An 11385-nucleotide genomic window follows, 5' to 3' on the forward strand; every position below is an offset into this window, starting at 1 on the left:
GCACTGAAATAGGAGAGCATCACAATAGTCCGAGTGAATAAGCTTAGGTTTTGTTTTTTTTCATTGTTTGTGATTTATAATACCAAAAACTGCCTAACATGCAGTAAAAGTCAAAAGTTTGCAATCACCCTTAAATTCAAACTGGATCATATAATAAGACGACAAGAAATTCAACTATTAACTATTGAAAATGGACAGGTGAACGGAAAGTCATTCCGACTCATACAGCATCCTCCGCATCCTTAAGTCTTTCAGTGCCATGGACGAGATTTAAAATAGTGATAAAAATACTGAATAGTAAAATTCTCATCAAATACGTTTTTTGTTTTTTTCGATTGATTGTACCTATATTTGTTAAAGTGGCCGCAACATGATTTTTCCTACTTTCCACAGTGTAATATGTGCATATAAATTACGTTTGGCACATAGGTGTTTTAATCTTTTATGAAATAGGAGTTTTAGGGTCCCAATATTTCTAAACAGGAAGTAAAACGTCTCTTTTGCTCTAACCGTGCCATCTTGCCTCGTCCTTATCTAATATTAAGCCCATTGAGCAATGTAATGATAACTGTGACCTTTGTATGGCAGCGTTTTCACACTTACAACACATATATTACAAGTAAGTAAGGAATGGAAGTCGATCTTTCATATGGCAGCACATAGACACAGCACACAATATTCTGTTGGCTTTGAAAGATGAATGAAAATACGAAATATACTGGCACTCTAGAGGTTGCCTTTTCTGATAACGCTTGGCACTGCAATAGTTAAGTCTTGTGCATCATTTTGACAATTTTTGGGTCATTTTCATCCACATCACTCACGTTTTTTTGGCCAAGGTGTAGTTCACTCCTGGTAGTGTTATAACTAAGTGGTCATGCCGTTTAATCTGGGAAATATTTCTGGTCCTTAGTGTCTTCTTTCGATGCCTTTCCTTTGGTGTGAAATGCCTTTGATGTAAATATTAAAAGGATTAGACAAAATACTTCACAACGGTTCAGCTGACGGGTAAATAAAAATACGGGCAATGCATAGAAGATCCCTTAAGGTGACATAGAATGTCTGCTTCAAACCAAAATGGCTGACTTTCCGTTCGATTGACCCGTAGACATTTAGTGGACGAGTGCAAGCTTCTTCATTTTCATTTTTGCATTGGATATCAATAGATGATTTATCCAATAAAGTGTCCACTGACCATTTGCATGACAATGGCTGACAAGCTAAAAATCAAAAACAAACCACCGACACAAAATGACACATATCCTCAGGTGGTCGTGGCGTAATGGAAACAACTACATTTATAGATGGGAGACAAAAATGGAGGCCTCACGCTATAGGTAACGCTTCCTCGTGGTGTTAGTCACACGCCTGATTTGTACATGAACAACATGAACATGTCTAAATATACAAAAGAACTGACCAACTTGGTCATGTGTGAGCTGACACACCGACCAATGTGTCAAACTGGGGCAAGTTTATTAGGTACGCTTGCTAATGCAAACATCTTCTTTCTGAACAATTTCATATACATACTATATATATATATATATATATATATATATATATATATATATATATATATATATATATATATATATATATATATATATATATATATAAATATATATATATGAGGGGTGTTCTTTTATCTTTGTGGCTGCTTTGCGTTTATTTGAGTCTTAGTGCCAAAAAAGCAATGACGAAGCTTCGCGCCTTTCAAGGTCACAAATGACCTCAGCGGCGTTACGATGCTAAGGCGGGGCTAAGTGGCGCCCATGGGAGCACTGTGCTCGCCTTGGCTCTTGATTGATGATGCCTGATCTTTAATTTTTTTTTTAAACTCTAACAAGATGGCGACAGCACTTTAGATGATGAGACTGATGGGGCGATAGAAGCGACTGAGATGCAGCCTCCAATGCGTTTAAATCGTGTGAATGTGTGTGGGTTTGATGAAGGGGGCGTGGCTATGATTCTGTTTTCTGACCCAATTGCCAATTAGATAAACATGAGATGTTTATCATGCAGTTGCATTTCTACAATTTAGTTTTATAGACACACACGTATACAAAATCATCACATTTTCGTAAATTCGTACTTTTATGTACTTTTAATATCAAAATCCTGATCTACTACTGTACTTACGGTAAAAATATGAACAGTAAAAAAAATCTTGGACATTATCTAAAAATGCAACGTTGTGCCCCAAATACTGTGGTATTTTTGTATGTAAAAAAAAAACCAAACAAAAAAATCGCCCCAAAAAATCCAAATATGTTCAATCATGACTTTTTGAAAAGTATTTTCTTCCCTCCAAAAAAACATTCATTCAAATGCAAAATTTATTCAGAAAAAAATATTTTTTTCTTATTTAGATTATTCACATTTATCAAACATCAGATTTGTTTTAACATTATTAATTATTACTTTAAAAAGTCTTGAAAAAAATAAAAGCTTTGTAAGCACAATTTCAGCCATTTTTTGGAGGAAAAAAAAGACTACAAAAAAAGGAAAAAAAAAAAAAAAATATATATATATATATATATATATATATATATATATATATATATATATATATGCCAAAAAATGGCTGAAATTGTGCTTACAAAGCTTTTTATTTCTTTTTTTCTTGGAGTTGATCGCCACTATTCACTGGAAAAAATCATTGCCTTAAATTCCATAATACACAATCATCTCCAGAAAAAATGCCTCATTTTTAAAGAAAATGTCACGTTTTTCTTGTAGTATTACGCTGAAGTGACTTAACCAACTCTCCAAATTGTAGATCAGAAGTAATTTCTTCCGCTCCTCATTTTGTCGGGACACATCTGCTTCCTGTTCCCGACTGACCCGTGCTGGACTCGCTCTCCCTGAGGATCAGGAGGTCTCTTACATCACCCCAAAGTCATCTATATGTTATCCTGATCTATAAGAGCGCTCGCCCGGGGACCTTACATAAGCTGAGCGACGGGACGTGGTTGCCGAGAAGCTTTTCCGACGGCACTTTTCACCGGCTGCCCGCTCGCCAGATTAACGACGGCCGCAGACACCAAAGAGGGTTTAAGGCTTGTTTTGACCTCAGCGGATTACAACCGCTCGCCTTTTTTTTTACCTCCTGACCTCCGATTGTGTGCGACGGGACATCCAAATGACTTTTTGTCCGGAATACCACTGATCGGAAAAGTCCGATTACAAATCAAGTGTAATCTCTTTCCAAACAATCCACTTTGGATTCGTCATTAAAACACGGACAAAGGAGCAGCGATAGAAAATGTTGACAATTATGGATTCCTTTCTTTACATTCTTACATAACTTGCTTATTACTGCATGACTACTTTGGAGTACGTTTGTCGATAGGGGACAGTTTCAATTCATTCAAGCTGAGGATGTGAAAGTCCAACTTTATTAAACACACTTGGAGCCAATCAAATCAGATTAAAAAAAAAAAAAAAGAGAGCCAGCAGGTTTCCTGCATGCCAAACAGTCAAGTTGACCGTAATTGCACTCGTCCGACGTCAAGCTAGAGTGGAGCCTGCAGCTGACCAAACAGTATAACATTGACGCAGAGTTTACACTTCAAATTCCAATTAATTACAACAATGCTGTATTTCAATTGGACCGTATTTCTCCCTTACGTGGCTCATGTGTGTGAGGTGGTGTCTGCTTGCTCAAGGCAGTCAGCAGCTTGGACAAAATTGCCTGGCTAGACGTGATTGACTCCCGGGGCAATATAGGCCCTTGAGGGCAGGAGTGGATTACAACTCCTGCTCTCATTGGTTAATGTTGCGCCGGAAGCCAATCACGTATCTTGTAGGAGTGCCCGTGAGCTGATTGACTGATTGTTTGGACGCTCAAGTCCGAGCTGTCGTTATTCCCCAAGACGCTGTTGTCACATTCTGTGTCCCTAATGAGTGTCCTGTGTGTTGCAGATTGGGGAGCAGAACCACTGGCCGCACACCTGCTCCTCATTCTAATCAGGAGATGATGTATATGATGCGGTCAGAGCTGGAGGGCGTCGCCGGATTATTTCGTTCGCAGCTTTGCAGTGTCCATGCCGGTTCCTCGTTCCCTCGACTCTAAGTGTTTTTTCCCGAGTGTTATTATTTGCTACTTTCTCTCTTAGTATTCTAGTCTGCCTGTTGGCCAGCAGTTTGCTTTGTTACTTTGTACTTTTGGCGACGTCCGCCTGCTGGTTCTACCCCCCAAGTCTTACTAAGTTACTTGCACTTTTGAATAGTCTCTTTTAGTTGTACTTTGAGTCTCTTTATCATCCTTTTGTTGTACTTTGAAGTATTTTGTTAGATCCCACACGGTGCGTGCTTTTTGTGTTAATAAAGCATTTATCGCAACTCCACGCCGTTTCCTGCGTGTCAACCTGCGGTTCACAAGCAACCTGTCCGAGTCACGACCGCGACAGCAGTTGAGTGAAGCTGAAATGCGAGTAACAATGGTGAGGCGAGGGGTACGGTGAGGACAAAACAGAGAGTTGGGAAGATGTTACAAGTTGTAATGAATTGGAATTTTGAGCGTAAACTCTGCTTCCTTGTTATCATATTTGGTCAACTACGAGCTCCACTTCGGGTAAACCGAAGGCCACTTCGAAGGTCATTACTCCGAGGGCAACTCGGCCATCTGTGTTCCCCGACGACAGCCAGGGAGATGGAAATGAGAAGGAATAACAGTACAGTTACTGTATAAGGTTTTATAACTCAAGATTTACGTGTACTGCAGTAATTTTTGTCTCAAATATGTGAAGTATTATTACTTTTCACAGTTTAAAGTATGGAACTGAGACCTTGACACATCAGAAACAGAACGTTCTCCTGACACTGACCACCCATATAAGGTGGCATTTAAGGCTAGGTGATCATCATGAAATCGCTGGGATGAACAAACAGAAAAGCTGTTTTGAAGTGGCGCCGACTAGAGGTTAGACTCAGCAACTTACATCAACACACCGAGATGGAAAATGGAGAAAGATAAATCATGGGACGTCCCCTCAGCACGTCTAGGCCCAAAGGCGCATCACTTAAAAATGATTCACAAAAATGTCTCCTCAAAAATAGAAAACAGTGAGGACTTATTGTAAAAAAGAAGATTTTTGGAACTCAAAGTTCGAGTAAATTGATGAGAGACTGGACAAGATTTAAAAAGTCCAACACAGGCTGGCTGCTCCTTGCGTGACGAGTCTCGTCGGCTCGTTAAAAATAAATCTGCTTATTTCAGCGCTACTGTACATTTTGTTCACTAGTGGACTCGTCCGGATTAAAACACTAAGGAGATCAAGTTCATTTTCCCCATGCTTGAAACCAACCATTTTTTTTTTATATTAAATTTCAAAACATTTTGCTCTGTACAACGAACCTTAACAGAAATTAACGGTGATTTTTATTTTTTTTTTGGAGGTGGATTGAGGTCAGACAAAAGCAGAACATGACACATGCGCAAAAATGTCAGCAACAGGCGGCCGGTCTAATTAAGGGTCTGAACATCCTCCTTGTATCACCATCCTGATTGGTGGTCATCAGCCAAAATAAAAACATGAGCAGTGACTCAGATTTGAATTTAGAACCTGCTGACTCACTTTACAGAGCCGCTAGCGTTTTGCTAACATACTGTTGAGGGTATTGGCTTTTCCAGCTGTTGTTTCTTCTGGAAACGTACTTCAGTCATTCTTCACTTGGTTTTGGAGAAGACAGTTGAGAAATCCTTACATTAGGATCTTCTGAAGCAATGGCTTGAAATGGGTCGGTAAAGATTAGTACTCAATGTTATTCATTGTTGTTAATTGTCTGCTAATACTGAGGAAGAACTTTATTAAATTCACTACAAAGTATGAAAACAAAATGCACAGTTTTCACTTAGTCATAAATTACCCATAAAATATTCAAAAATACTGATTTTGTGTTTTATCCTCAATTACTTTTTGGTCGATTTAAATCGTTCCAACTTCAAAGTGTTCAAATTAACGTTACCCATACCAAAAATTGTGATGTACCCAAATTCTAGTCACAAAACACACCATAATCTGCATGTTTGTTTTTCTTATGTAGTTTCTACATATCTTGACCCATTCAAGCTGTTCCAATGTTAAAATGTTCATTTTATCCCAAATATGAAAAAAAAAATAAGCAAACATTAAAAACACTGCAAAAAAGTAATTGGTTACATTTTTTGGTTCATCTCTTGTCATTTCTAGTTTGTTTGACCAAGTTAAACTGTTTTTGGACACATTTTTAAACCGAAATTGTCTGGTAAAGTTGATGAATTTTCACAGATTTTTCTAAGAACTTCTCAAAAATGAGATTGCACATCTGTGCGGGGAAGAAATCCGAGTAATATTTCCGACAAACGTGGACGGTAGCTGTAGCTGTTCCAAATAACGATGAATTTGTCTGTTGTTGAGATGGCTTTTCTGGTTAGTCTTGTTATTCCTAATTTCGAGTTATTTCTAATTAGGTCAACACGGTCTGTTCCGTTTGATTGGTCTTGGACAGTGATGAAAAAATTTTATATTCCGACAGCTTTGTGGGACATCCAAAAGTCCCAAAGCAAATTAATCATTCCGCCGTCTTCCCCGATGGAATTGATTTTGTTTTTTTAATACAATCCAAAATGTCGTGTTGAGCCTTTCTAAACGTGTCTTGCGCTCCACAAGGAGAACAAAGCGACTCGTTTCTTGAACGTCGGAAAGTTTCATTTCCCAAATGGATCTTTTTAATTGGGGTTTTACAAGCCAGCAGGCAAGGCTGGGAATGCGGTACCACCCTTGAGGGTTCATCAGCCAAACATTTTCAGTTTCAGACCTGGGCAGCCTTCCAAATGGGTCTGCTGGAGCCGAGCCGGAGAAGCCCGGAGTGTCTCGGGGTATCTGTGATCACGTAGAAATATGCGTCCTTTCTCGTCGCGTCCTTCCATTTCAATCGATAGGCCAACTGCCCAGACTCCAGTTTCACCTGCACCTGCCGTGACCTCATGACCTCAGCATATTTTTCGGCTGCTGTCTTCTTGCCTTTAGAAAGGAATCACTACACTGACTGCGTGATCAGGAAACGCTCTGAACAATTTTTTTCAAAGGAAGGCGGTAGGGGGTTGTATACAGAAAAGACATCAATTTTTACACCCCCCAGATCTTTAGCGGTATGTTTTCCAACTGTAAATGGCATGTTCTTTATAAGGTGAGAAGTACCAGAACTGAGATGGAAGGCTTCGTTGTGGATACGAGGTACCATCCACATCCTTCTACACCATGGCGACATAACCGATATTCCTGGAATAAAATGTAACCCCTTATCACTTGTGTACGGTACGGAGTGTCTAATTGGGTTTTCATTTTGACAAAACATTTTTTAATAGGTCATATATGTATGAAATTATACTGAGAACTACTTTTTAGTTTAAGCTTTCCATATCACAAGTGTCCGACAATGTTGGGAAGTTCCACGACCGTATGCAGTGCCATTCAAAAGTTTGGAAACACTGCTGACTTACTCAAAAAATCTAAGCTATTAATATATGAAAATGCACAGCTGTGAACTGAAAATCATTACAGATCATACAAATTCATCCACGTCATAAAGCTGACTGAGGAAATACCAAGACCTCTATTATCTCTGGAAAATGCACAGCTGTGTAGTGAGAGTCATTTCAAGTCTGAGAAAATACTAAGATTTTATCAGGCCAATAACTCTAGAAAATGTGCAGCTGTGATCTGCAAGTCATTTCAGATCATAAAATCTTATCCACATCATAAAACAGACTGAGAAAATCCCGAAATGTTAGGAAGCTATTAGCTTTAAAAAACATGTGTGAAATAAAAATAATCTCTAATAAAGTATCATCCACATCATAAAGCTGTCTGAGAAAATCACAGGGTGTCGTCATTTCAGCTCATAAAGTATCATCCACATCAAAATGCAAAGATGTCATCAAGCTATTAACTCTTTAAAATGCACATCTGTGATTTGAAAGTTGTTCCAGGCCATAAAGTTTCATCCACATCATAACGCTGTCTGAGAAAATCACAGGGTGTAGTCATTTCAGCTCATAAAGTATCATCCACATCAAAATGCAAAGATGTCATCAAGCTATTAACTCTTTAAAATGCACATCTGTGATTTGAAAGTTGTTCCAGGCCATAAAGTTTCACCCACCTCATATGGCAAAATGTTATCAAGCTATTCTTTAAAATGCACTGTTTCATAGAGCATTATGAGTTCATAAAGTATTATTCACACCATAACACTGAGAAAAGACTAAGCTATTATCGAGCTTTTAACTCTTGAAAATACACAGCTCTGAACAGAAAGTCATTCCACATCAGAGAGCATCATCCACATCATAAAGATAACTGAGAAAATGCCAAGATATTATCAAGCTATCAACTCCTGAAAATATACAGCTGTGGACTGAAAGTCATTCCAGGCCATTAAGTATTATCCACATCATGAAGGTAACGGAGAAAATACCAGGATGCGAAAACCTGCTATCAAAGTGAAAGGCGCCAACTTTGAATAATCAAAATGATATAACGTTTTTATTTTTTTTTTATACAAAATAGTTCCATAAATATACCTCCATAATATTGCTGACTAAAATAGCGCACAATTCAATTTAAAAAAAAAAGCTTTTTCCAAGCTTAATAAAAACTATACTGTAATGGAACCACCGTTCCTGCACGAAATCGAGAAGTACCTAAACCGGGTTATGTGGAAACCGATCGATGGTTCATTAAAGTTCTGCCAGGCATAAAAACAAAAGTCATTCGGGCTCCACGGCGTCTAATCGCTTCATGTCGGTGAGCACATGTGCCGTCGTGTACGCCGGGATTACTTTGGGGTCGTAGGCGGGAGCGAGAGAAAACCCCCTCTAATCACGCACGACCAAGTCACACAACAAGCTGCCGACACACATTCAGAATTTTCCTGACGCTTCATCTGCCGCATGCTGATCCGCCTCCGACTTGGGATTAGCATTTGGCGTACCCGGGCTACGCTACACTCCTGGCCTTTAATTCATATTTTTAGATCCGTGAAAGCGCTGATGCGCACGAATGAAACACACGTGTGTGTGTGTGTGTGCGCGCGCGCGTGTGTGTGGTGGTCGGCATTACACGCCCCCTTCATTAGAGAAGGCGGCAGCTGTGGCCTGGGTATGGATTTAAAACGTAAAAGGGTCCATTTCTTGGCGTATTAGCGCCACGGCTTTGAAATATCGCCTGGCCTTCATTCATGATGACGGGATTTACGTGCCGCTCTGAAGGTCACATGCTTCAACGTCAAACAGGAATGCCGCACGGTTGGGGGTGTGTCATCTTCGCGCCATCTGTGAGTTCCTAAACCTGTCATAGGTCAGCTTGACTTGCTCAAAGTATGGTCGGCTGATTTATTTTTCTAAGTACACTTTCGGGTGGATTTGGGTGCACCGCTTACGCTAACAAAATCACTGGAAACAGAGTGGAAAAACATGACGAAAACGCAGTGTGCTATGTTAGCCATTTGGCTAACATAACATACAACACCCTAATATATATATATATATATATATATATATATATATATATATATATATATATATATATATATATATATATATATATATATATATATATATATATATATATATATATATTTATTTTATTTTATTTTTTTTTTTTTAAACAAAAATTGACAGGGGAGTAGGGCTGGACGATATGGCCAAAAAAAAAAAAAAAAAATCACCAGACATTCTGATTCTGATTCTATTCTATTCTGATGTATTCTGAGCAATTTGGATTATATTCAGTAGTGACTTGTATGCATAAGACTCTTCTCAAGAACACTAGCCTCCTCTATGAATATATTTCATGTCTCAAATTTAATGAAACCAAAGACAATTTGTCTTCCAGTCGACTTTACTGATCTTGCCTGAATACTGAAAATTCCAAAGCAGTTGCTAAAGCCATGATTTATCCCAGTCGCAAACTTTTGACCCTGAGGTATGCGCTTCCGAGTTGTAAATATTTTACCGAGGTCGCCTTGCCTCGCTTATACCGCTCTACATGAGAAATGAGCTTGTCAAAGCTGGAGGCAATATGGCGTTACTCTTTACATATGGGCCAACTGGGCTATGCTCAATTTAGAATGTTACCTAATTGAACATTTAACATGTTAAGTCATTGACTACTAAAGAACCACTTGAAATGGGAACTGAGAGATTTCATTTCAGGACCGCGTCGTAGCGAATGGTAGCGAAAGCTTTAAATGAAACCCTGAAGGACGAGCCGGGAGCTAATCCCCACGTATAATTCATCTTTCTTTAGGGAGGCGGAGCCTGAGGATGGCAGCAGGATGGCCAGATGTTACTGGCAGCCATTACCTCCTTGTGCACAACCCCCACCGCCTCACCTCACCTCTCCTCTTACCCTACCCTCAATAGCACGAAGCACATATCATAATAATGTCTCGGAACACGCAATGGATCAGAAGACAACGTCTTGCGTCCATCTGCTGGACAGCCTGATGGACCGGTGTGTGTTTCTCTTTACTTAACATTTTTAAAACGCAGTTAAAAAAAAAAAAACTTTAGGCAAGCATTCCAGAGTGCCCCTCCCTCCAATGAATTAAAAACCACAATATATCCTCCTAAGACCCAGCCTATTCATTTGTGTCCACAGTTGTGGACATTGGGATTTGGACTGATTGAAGCTACCTTACTATGTCGGTCTAATATTATGAATAGAGGACATCACGGCCTTCTGATGACGTCTCTTGCATTTGGGTAAGATGCAATTAACTTTGCTGTCTTGCTGAGAAAAAAATCGCCACAAGAGTGGACACAAATGAAGAGGCTAGGTTGAGAGACAATATGAAAAAAAAACATTAATCCAGTTTTAAATGTATACCATTTACTGTAAAACACACACATAAAGCATATTACATATTAATTGTACTTGAAAATAAATCCTTTGGACATGTGTGCGCGCCTTTAAGACAGAGCCAGGTTGGTTATTTGGATGTGAGTGTGAGCTGTGACCAACAGCAGCTTTTTTTTTTTTTTTTTGTTACAAAGTGACTGTGGCTCTCCTTTCCCACATGCAAGGGCATTATTGAGAGGACAGAAATGCCATTTTGGATATGTAAATGCTTGGGGGGGGCATATTAAAAACTTTTCCCACTTGTGTCTACTATGCAGAAAAAGACTCTTCCGCTAGTCTTGAGGCTCAATGGGCAAAATTTGCTTTCTTAGTTCATACTTCTCCATTTTCTTTCACGAGACGCAATGCTGATGTGTGCACAAATTGAGTGTGTGTGTACTTAGTGCGTGTGTGTTATGTGTTCACTAATTGGCTCCCTATTGAGCCCTGGTGTCTTTAGCCGCCTGCTGTTTGTTTGAAGATCCGGACAGAA

This window comes from Hippichthys cyanospilos, chromosome 3, assembly GCF_059441005.1.
Source record: "Hippichthys cyanospilos isolate Australia breed blue-spotted pipefish chromosome 3, RoL_Hcya_1.0, whole genome shotgun sequence".
Classification (NCBI taxonomy): domain Eukaryota; kingdom Metazoa; phylum Chordata; class Actinopteri; order Syngnathiformes; family Syngnathidae; genus Hippichthys; species Hippichthys cyanospilos.